The 10,814-nt window shown below is 39.8% G+C and overlaps 1 protein-coding gene across 11 annotated transcripts in view; it reads left to right on the top strand.

Moving 5' to 3' along the window:
- Nucleotides 1-10,814, top strand: part of ADGRL3 (adhesion G protein-coupled receptor L3) — an 864,517-nt gene that overhangs the window by 160,028 nt on the left and 693,675 nt on the right. For all 11 annotated transcript variants that reach the window (XM_019534224.1, XM_019534215.1, XM_019534217.1 and 8 more), the window contains one exon: nucleotides 3,340-3,405. The gene's annotated coding sequence lies outside the window, so the exon portion shown is untranslated. The remainder of the gene's footprint in view (nucleotides 1-3,339; nucleotides 3,406-10,814) is intronic.

Here is a 10,814-nt window from a genome sequence, read left to right as displayed (position 1 = left end):
GGTCTTGCAGGAGTTTGTGACTGTTCGACCTCGTCATCCCTTGGGGCGCTCTGTCACCATCTACATGGGCATTTAAATGCAGTAATTTTTTCTGGTGTTGAATAATATGCGTGTCTGACAGGGCTATCCAACTGCAGTAAATTAGTCTACACCAGCCTAATTGCTATGCATGTGTAGACCACAACCCTTCTTTTTACTGTGCAGCAAATTAGTCTACTGCACAGTAAAGTGCATGCGTAGATGTGCTCTGGGAGGGGTAGGATTTTCAGAGGTTGGGAAAAGAGGCTGTCCATTCCAGCACCTCAGGTAGGGCACATTAAAATTATTAGTCGCTATTGAAACTTTAGGCTTCTGTGTCATTCATGGGAAAGGGTTCTGCACTTTTCTGTTTGGCATTGTTGGAACACATCGTGTGCTTATGTCCTTATATCACGATGGGTTTTCTTTCCAGTTTTTGGAGCCAGAGAATGGAGAGTGATTGATTATCATTGCTCCATCTCCTAGTAGCTTCTGCTTTAGCACTGAAGTGCAGTAGTTTTTAGTTTAAATTGCCTTCACCTTGGCATCTGGAGTTGCAGAATAGTTTGCCCTTGATTTGGTTAGCCACATGCATTTGTTCCAGTAGCAGACAATATGAAGACCGCCTTAGAACACCAGCAGTAGTGTTAGTAAAAGTTGACTGTTTTGAGGAAGCTGTGCTATGCATGTTGAATTAATATCTGTAGGCATGGTCTTAGGGGAGGCTATTTAGGTTGTCTCCACAATGTAATACAGACAGTAGTAAGAGAGACAAGATGATTTCCCACTTCACAGAGCCTTGAGTGATGCTACTTGCCAAATAGCACTTTCAGTTCCAAGGTGAACCCCAGCATCTGTTTGTTCAGGCAGTCTGACTCATAGTGCACTTTCTAAGGCATATTTTAGCAGGTGTGGGGGGTGGAGGATGGGGACCTGTGAGTGGCCAAGCTGAGGATATAGTGTGAAAGGATACAAGCAAACAAAATATAAATTTTGGTGTGTGCATGGGCATATGGGAGGGAATGAACTGTAACTCCTTTATAGCACACTCGTAGCATAACTCCAATGCTAACAGAGGTTGGGGCTAAAACACCACCCACTTTTTTTTAAGTTACCTCTTGGGGAGGACAGGACGGGGCAATAATGTGCATGTTTTGTAGTTGCAGGGCTTAGGTAACTCAAAATCCGGAGGATGGCTGTGCCTTTAATTGCTGTTACCTTTGTAGTTGTCAGAGTCTTTGCAGCCCGAGGATCTGTGGGTGGTTTCCTTAAGTGATTAAAATAATAACAGGGATCCCCAGACAGCATTTGAAATCTGCACGCGAATAACATATAGGGAAGATCAGCACAAGGTGATGCATTTGGAACTTGGAGGGAGAATACTTATCAGCCAGTGCTCCTGCCTTGGCATAAAAAAGAATGTAGGGGGAAAAACATGCTCTGAATCCTAAACTGACACAGTAGATCCATAAACTGTATATTGTGCTATGTGTACAGTTTTATATTAAAAAAGATGTGAAATCAGGGGCATCATAAATGAAACTAAGAGCCTTCTGTTTGAGTTTTATCTGAAAACTTGCAGCAAGGTAATCGGGTAAAAAAATAATATTAACTTCTTGAGACTGTTATGGCAAGCCATTGTTTCTGCCATACAATGCGCCAGTCAAATCAAAGTTATTCTCCAGTGGTTTCTTGAAAAAGAACGTAGTTGTTGCCATAATGTGTAAGGACTGCAGTCTAACCAAATGGCACTTTTCCTAGAAATAAAGAATACTGGATGCTGCTCTTGAGGTACTGCATAACGTACTCTGCAGTCTGCACCTGTAAAACTGAATTTCCTTCTCAAATGATCCATTCTTGATCAAAATCCAGGACTGGAAACAGCACAGTAAAACAGCAACCCCAGCCAAACCAGAGCAATCAGTGAATCTAAGTGTGTGATTTTTACACAACTTAAAATTCTCTTGTTGGCTACAATAACAGTTTTGCCCAAATAAAAGCTGTAGGATCAGGCCCCTATTTCTTCTTATTCACATATATTTATACTTTTCTAGTCAACCATTAAAAACTGGTGGCATGAACACTAAGCTCTTGAGCCTGGATTTAGGCTTCAAATAACCTTCCCTGATTTTTTTCCCCCCAAACTGCTGCGTACCATCAGCTGCAATGGGCTGCTTTTTAGCATCTCTCTAAGTGTAAGGGGATTGAACCCAGCTTTCCTGAGGGCCTCTGCCAGAAATTTGTCCAGGCTGTCATAATGACAGAAAAGCAGAGGTCTGCTGAAAAATGTAAATATTTGGGGTGAACTCCTGCCCAGTGTGAAACATACAATTACTTCAGTGGGGATACAATTTTACCCTTGTATAGTTTCATTAATGGACCAGCTAAATATTGCTAACGTCAGTGCAACTGTTCCTTTACTCAACAGGATCTTTGTGGACAGAGTTTACTACTCATCACAAGGCATCTTAAATATAATTTCAAAGCAGAAGTGGCTGCTGCCTGAACTGACTTTACCCTACAGGCAGAATCCTAACCCCATCACGTTTGTGGGGTAGTTTTACTCGAGACTGAGCCTTCTAAAGCAATGGTCCAAGGAGCAGCTCTGGTCTCCAGACCTTGCCATATGCAGAATTAAATTTTTTGAGAAGCATGTACCAGAGAACTAGGAGGTTGAAAAAGGAGGGGGCTCAAGAAGGAAGATGCAATATATTATAGCCCATGTCATAAAAGATTTAGAGAGTCCCTGCTCTAGATGTCTTGTTGGCAGTGACTGCACTTGATTAACACTAAGTTCCATCTGACTGGGACTTAGCAGCTGTTAATTCTTATTTGTCATTTTAATATACTTCTAAACGAAGTAATTCATTGTGTTCTTCCCTCTACACTATAAAACTGAGCTAGACCTATAGTTACATTTGGAGACTAAATTAAGACACAGACACTTGTTGCTGTTCCTGTTGTGTGGAATTCTTCAATGTTCACTTAAATGGAAAATTGGACCCTTGGATTATACATCAATCTGATATGCCAGGTACATTGTCCTTTCATTGCCAGTGGTCTGTCTCTTTATTTATAATTGACAGTGATGACTGCCACTATTTTCTTCAGTCATTGAGGATTATACACTTATTTTTTGCTTTCAGGACACAGATGTGTTGTATAAATATTAATATTATTTTATTGTCCTTTATAAACCAGATATACTTATCAAAGAAATGGTACTTATTGTTGTATGTTATAAATGCATATAACAACACTTTTCATGACTGTGTAATAAATCTTCAGCTCAAATATAATTATTTTTTCTTTTTTTTTCAGAAATGCTGAATTCAGAAATCTGCAAAAAAATAGTGAATGGATTTTAGCAACTGAAGAACATAAAAGGTAATTATTAGATAGTAGGCTGAAGCCTTGTTTGCTAGCTGTTGCACCATGTGTGTAGTGGGTGGTCAGAACTGCCCAACCCTATCATACTGCACAGGTCTGTGACACTTTCAGTGCTTCCACACTTTCAGCTCGGAAGGCGTTACATTTCTTTACAATGGTTCTTTCCATAAAAGCAGTATAGAAACAGAAGCAGCCAAATTAAATGTAGATGAAGAAAGGAGGTGCAGAGTGTCATACTGTGAAATTATTCAGTGTGCATAAAGGTTAAACAGGTGAAGGAGAAAAACAAATGCTAATGCATTCCAGTGAAAGGGCTGTGAAATCATCTAAATATTCTCTTAGGATAACTGTGTAGGTCACTGGACAAGTGGGATGCTGTGGGCTTATAGCTCTTGAGGGCTCTGGTCCAATCCCTGTTGTCACAAAGAACTGCAGTTTGCCCAGGGGCTATGCCCTACAGGGGGAGGATCTGACAGACAGGAGAGGAAGCAATGCAAATACTACTATAGCCTCAGTCTCTAGTTTTTACATAATGTTGGGATGGTGAGACTCCTTGCAGACTTGGCTGGCTTCCTCAGCCTGCATCTCATATATAAATGGTATAGGGAGGGCACTCTTCACTTCTTCTGAGTCACAGCCTGTATCCACTGATGCAAACTGCCATCTGTGCAGGGATGGAATGGTAGGAATGTGCCTAAAAGTCATGGTGAGGAAAAAATCCCACAGAGGCCATCATATTTAACGTGAAAAGAAAGTCATCAGTTGAAGGTGGAGATACTTGGGCATAAACAAGTAGACTTTATAAGAATTAAAAACCTTGGAAAGTGTAATAACATGCAGAGAACATAAGGAAAAATGCATGAGTCAGGAAAGACTCTGCCTAAATAGTAAAGGTATTCTTATGAGATATATTATTCCACTATTCTAATTTGAAAAATGCACTGTGGCTGCTTGTAGAAGTTAAAAAAAACAAACAAATGGTGAACTCAGCACATTTCCACACTGAGCCCAGTGCATTATTTGGACCTGGCTCACCTGATGTCTGTATAGATCAGGAGTGGCCAAAATGTGGCCGGATGCAGTCTGCCAGGCCATTCCATCCAGCCCACGGAGCCCCTAAAAATTTAGAAAATTAATATTTATCTGCCCTTGGCTGCCTGTCATGCAGGCCTCTATAGCTTACCAAAACTCAGTAAGTGGCCCTTCACCTGAATTAATTGCCCACCTCTGGTATAGATTAAGCTCTTTACTGGGGCTTTTTTGGCTCTTTTTTTAAAGAGCTGATCGATCAGCTTTAGATAAGTGCCAAAAAGCCCCGCTGAAGTGCCTGATCTATACAGGTGCTGCAGAGCTGAGTTAAAGTAATGCGCTGCTTCTTCCAGTAAAGTGTGGTTTTTGTTTTGGGGTTCTTTTTTAACATCTTCAAGTAGCCTCTGAATCTCCCTTGCTGCACAATTCCTAATTACGTTTTGGAAGGGATGAATAAACAAAGATGACAAAAACAAATAAGCTGCACTATTACATCAATATATAGATACTCTAATGCTTTAGAAGTGTGTCTTCCTTCTTGAGAAGTTGAACTAGCCCTGAAATTATCCAGGAAAAGTGCTGAAATGTACGCCAAGGCTGGGTACAGACATTATACTTTTACTGGAATAAGTCATCAGAAACCAGTCTATACTGGTAACAGAATAAAAGTTCAGCACACACAGCCAGTCTATACCCAAAACAGAACAGAAGTTTGGTGCACACAGACTGGTTTAAAAATGGTGGAACCCAGTCTAAGATTTGTCCCCCGCCCCCTCCCAAAGGGCAAATATGTGTTCTGTTCACTAGTGATCTAAAATATGTGACTTACAGAAAACCGCATAACTTGGATTTTGCCTCGGGCTTTTTGAATGTCTGTACCTAGCCTATAGGAGAATAGTGCTTTATGGTCTTTAATTGGCTTCTAGTAATGGACCATATATACAGTATCTGTTTAATATAAAAAATATCACTAGCAAGAAAATGATGGGGGAAAGTGTAAGGAAAAATGTACTTGGCCTCCAAAATGTGTCAAGTAATAAATGTGTTGGACATTCCACAGAAGTTAACCCTCTCTGTTGTTTCTGCTCCTGCAGGTTTCAGTTGCCTTTCTAATTATGGTGGTTGAAATTCTGTAGCAGCTACTTGCTTTAGGAACTTTGTTATTGTGTAAAGCTTGATGACAACTTGAGTCAGTGTCTTTTTAGACAGTAACATTGTTTACTTGAGCATACTCTTTCCCCTGCACCTGGAATGATGATTTTATGATATGTTACCTATGAATGGTGATTTGGGATATCTGTAAGTTATGACTTGAACATTCATTGTTCTGAACATAAGATATATTGTGCATAGAAAAAAAGGAGACTCAAAATCCAGTCCTCCTAAAAATCATTCAAGGCATTACATTTAAAAAGGAGTCAAATAGAAAGGTATTAATGGGCCCAGTAGGATTTTTTCCAGATACCCTGCAGGTTACAATGACAAACTATATGTTGGCAAAGAGATAGACTGTTGTATATTACTTGATATGTAGATTGCTTGGTGCTGTTTTATGGGAAAGTGATATATTAGTTCCCAATTTTAACTGAACAGCTTAAAATAATTTCAGTGAAACGGTTAGTTTGTATTTATTTATGCTTTTGACATACCTGTAGTTGGTGTAAAACAAATTTAAAAATATGTCTGTTTTTAAATAAAGTAGGAAGCTAAAAATACCACCAAAATACATCATGGTTAAATGCTTTCCAAAGACATAGAAAGAAATCTTGTTTACTTTAATGGGATGTGGCTCAAACTGCTCAGTTATTCCCAGTAGGTTTCTCAAAAGCTATAAACATTATTGTTTTAAAGTTTAAGTATAGGTTGTATTGCAAGTCAATAAGGCCGTGCAAGGTGCAAAAAATGCTTATTGGTATTTTATATTCATATCTGTATAGTTGATCGTGGTATAACATTTCTCAGCCTCTCTCATTCTCAGTGTGCAGGAGAGGCAACATTTGAGCTGTAAAATGGTTTCTGGAGAGTCATTTAGCTGGATAAACCATAGGGATAGGTCTGACTTAACAGCATTTCTTTCATTTTGAGCAGTATGAGACTAGGTTAGAGCAGTGCAGGTTTAAGTGTGTTTTGTATATTTACATTGTTCTCTATCATGTTGAGTAAATCCCAGCTGCTCTGTGTGTGTGTGTTCTTGCAGGACAAGATTTTTTTCTTAGCTGCCATGAGAGAGAGTGCAGGTTTGATTCTCCCCCCATATTAAACAACTTAGGGCTTTCTAGAGATGGGAAGGTTTTCACTTGTCATAATGATGTATTCTATCTTTTCTTCTGCTGTTGGTATCAGACGCTAGGCTTACTCAAAAATACTGGATTCTAGAAGCTGGGCTGGGCTTCAGCCTCCATGTGAGCAGGTCAAAGTAAGAGATTCTCTAGGGCTCAAGGGCATTAATAGACATCACTACTTGTATCTTCTTTTGTATTCAGTATCTTTTTTTTTTTTTAGCTGGCAGATTTCTAATTAATTTAGAAACCACAGGCAGTTGAAGAGAGTGAACAATGTAATAACTGGCCATGGGGCAGTGTAAAAGTACATCAATTATTCAGGCAGTCATTGCTGTGTATTCCATTCTTGAAGATGTGCTTGCTGTCAGTGTGTGTCAGCTGTACTGCTAATGCCCTTCAGAATTTACATGCATAAACAGTGGCCTTTAAAAAATCTGTATGAAGGTAACTTCAGCTTTTGGAATGAAAGGTGCTAGTGCAATAAGGAAAGTGTGAGCTGTCTGGCTGCTGATTAGTTCCTTAAACAGTATTTTGGGTTTTGAGTCAGTGTGGCTCTACAAACGACTATCTACCACGAATCTTTGCAACAAATGAATAAATCCTCTAAGAGGAGAGCCACAGTCTGGTCACTGGAACAAAGGAACAGAACAGTGTCACACTAAGCAAGTACTAAATGTACAGTAACCAGCATTACTATACAATACTGTCACTGCACTGTTTTTTCCCCAACACCACTGTGCAGTAGCAACAAACTATGGCACAGTAGCTCATTTCTGTTGCGCCGTAGTGTCTCACCATGTGTTGTGTTTTCTCTGAGCAAATGAAGACCAACATCTTTTATATAATATCATCCACTGTTGTTTCCCTGAAATCCCTGAGGTTCATGGTACGTGGATTTCACAGTCAATTCTCTGGGAAACTACTTTGAGAAACAAACCAAGCCAATGAATTCAAACAACCATTAGTAAGCCGAGCAGCTCCCAATCAAATGCAATCCTTTCTGCTTCTTTGCATTTCTGCTCCCACTTTATTGCATGTGATTCAGCTTGGAAGTATGAGAGTTTGAAAACTAAGAAGCACATTCATACTATGAATAAAAAGATTTGAAGGGATTTTTTTGATCATCTCTCTTGACTCCCTGCATAAAACACAAGCAAGGAATTTCTATCCAGTGATTCCTGCATCAATCTCAGTATCTTGGGGCTGAGGTGTGGGACTCATCTTTTGGAAGGACATAAATTCTTGATCTAAAGACTAAATGATAGGTAAACCATCAGAATAATGGAGAAGAATTAAAAATTGGAGGCCTGATCCTACTGAAGGTATTGGGAGCTTTGCCATTGACTGTCCTTGCAGCAAGATCAGCTATTTGAATCCAGCCTGCTTTTGATGGCAGCCATCTTGCTTTTTAAAAGTGAAGTGATTCATGATAGTGGCAAGGTAGGGCTGATGTTACTAGTTATACAGCATACTGGCAAAGTGACCACATCTTGCTGTGGCTTTGAAAATGCCAGTTGCATTTAACAGTGGAAGCTTAATGCTCTGATTCATGTGACCATTAAGACTCCTTTCCCCACTGGAACCCTTCAGACCTGTATCCCTGTGAGCCTGGGCAAAACAAAGAAACTGGATTTGCTCTAATTGGCTTGGCTGTAACTTAAACACTTGAAGCAGTATTAGACATCTTTCTCCATTAGCATTTCATGTTGATCCTGATGATATACACAGGATCAGTATTCATTAAAATGAAGAAACTAAACTCTGTAGACAAATGTGTTGGCTAAATGGTGCCTTCAGTGTACTGAGAACAAGAATGCAATTAGCTGAAATGTTTGTTTACAAAATTTAATTCCTGGGGAGTATCTTCTCAAATTGCTTCTTACACTTTCTTTGGCTGGTTTTGTTGCCAAGGATTGTAATTTGACAGATTCTGTAAAGCTTGGTTGTAACACACATATAATAGATCAGTTAAACACTCCATTGTAAATCTGAATAAAACAAAAGAATATCATTTTTGCATTCAGCTAGATGCCCCCACAGTACTCCTAGAAGTAAATAAGAGCCTTCTGACTTGTAAAACTATTCTAACAAGAGGCTTTAGAGATACGTTTTTCTGATTTTCTTTGAAACTGAGCACATACTAGATCCAGAAGAATATTTCTGAATGGCAGGTTTTATTCTCCTTGGAAGCTGAGGATCTGTGGTTTCTGCTACCAGATTAGGATTACTACAGTACAAAAGAACATATGATTTGCTTTGATTGGAAATAGGTGATTTCATCAGATTAGGGGCTAAGCTTTGGGTGGCATTGTCCAAGTCAGCACTGTTATCCAAGGATAGAAACCTAATGAAAGTTAAGTCGCACACTTTTGCAAATCTCACCTGTTGGCCTGTGTTTGCAAAGGTGGCTGGCAGTTCCTGGTGCCCCCGGTTTCTTTGGATGCTTGTGGCACCTTAAAGGGGCCTGACTTTAAAGACGGTGATTTACCAAAGATGGTTGCCCAGCGTTTCCCGAAGATTGGCCATCTTTCAGGTATCACCGTTGTGCAACCAAACGTGGAAGTATCAAGAACCATGAGCCATTTAGAAAACATAGGTCTTGCCTTTCCATTCTTATAAATCAGCATTTTAAAGGCTACAGATTTTAAAAGTTGCTTTTTAGGTCAGACAAGAGATGAGCAGCTGGTGCAGGGGTGAGCCAGGGAGACGGATTACTTCTCTGATGCCTCCCAGGTCTCATGCAGGGGTAGAAAAATGGCATAACATAAGGTTCAGAAGGCTCTCTCCTCTTCCAGTGTCTGTCCAGCCTAGACCTGGGACAGAGAGCCAACGAGATGAAAAACTGCAGAATAAAGGGAAGGCTGTGTGAGGAACGGCTGGGTTAGAAGCAACCCCTTGGTCAGGAAACCAGTAGATAGAGGCTACTTTATCTGGACTGGCCAGTGTGCATTGCTGCAGCTGCTCTCCCTCTGCATCATGCAGTTACCACACAAGCTCACTGGGGCAGAACACCTCTGTATGGCCTGCAGGGAAGAACCCCAGGCTAGACCATCTGAGCCAATGGTCTGATTCAGCACTTAATCTTTCTATTCAGCTTCCCTTGTAAGGCTTTAAAGGAGCTAGGAGGTTAGTTAGGCAGGGGTGAACAAAAAACAACAGATGAGAAAATTAATACAGACTTTTTTTTTCACGACAGCCAATGAGGAAATTGACCTTAACAAGAATAAAGTGGTTTGTGATGCTTTTTAATATTTGCCACTTCAGAATACTGGAGAGGTGGGAAGGATTGGTATGTGCTGTTTTCTTTTTTCTTACAAATGGTGAAGTGCATTAAATAGATTATGATTTGCCATAGAGGTTGAGGTGTAAAGGATAAGGAACCCTGAGTGTATGCTGATAACAACAAAATGGCACTTAGTAATTTTAAGGCACTGAATAAAATGTAGTTTTGTGTGCTAAGGTATACAGTGTGTCATTTTTTATTAGCTCATTTATTTCTTGCTACATGCCATAATTCAGCTTGTGGGGTTTTTTTAATGGCTTCATTCAAATGATTAACGTGTCTGGGTGTGCATATCAAGAGACACTGGGCAACTAAATACTGCATAGGGCAAGTTTGCCTTGTATATCTAGTGGCCAACATTAGGCAGTTACCAAAATAATTTAATTTCTTCCCTGCTTGCAGAGTACCAGATAAAAATGAAATAAACTATTGTAAAGCAGATTAACCATAAGCAAATTAATTGATGGGGAAACAGACTAATAAAGACCCTGGATATAAATGGAGGGGAAAGGGTTACAATTTGCAAGCCCCTCAGCAATTCAAATAAAACATGGCTTTATTTGCCCAAGTCACATTATAGTAGATATGAAGTTCCACGGAAGTGTTGCAGTGAAGCATACAGTGTGTTGAATGTTAAATGTAGTATCGTTTTAAAAGACGACAGTTTTCAGTATTCCCGTGGGATATGCTGATTGGTCCATAGTCCTTCTCTTGGTGATACCGCTACTAACATGAGGTTATGCCATTCATTTAATTGGACTGGATGAGAGAGAAAGGCCTAGTGGGTAGGACTGAGACTGTAGAGATGTAAG

Source organism: Crocodylus porosus, unplaced genomic scaffold (assembly GCF_001723895.1).
Source record: "Crocodylus porosus isolate Cpor-Errol unplaced genomic scaffold, CroPor_comp1, whole genome shotgun sequence".
NCBI classification, from domain to species: domain Eukaryota; kingdom Metazoa; phylum Chordata; order Crocodylia; family Crocodylidae; genus Crocodylus; species Crocodylus porosus.
The sequence above is the reverse complement of the archived record's forward strand: the minus strand, read 5'-3'. Positions and strand labels throughout refer to the sequence as shown.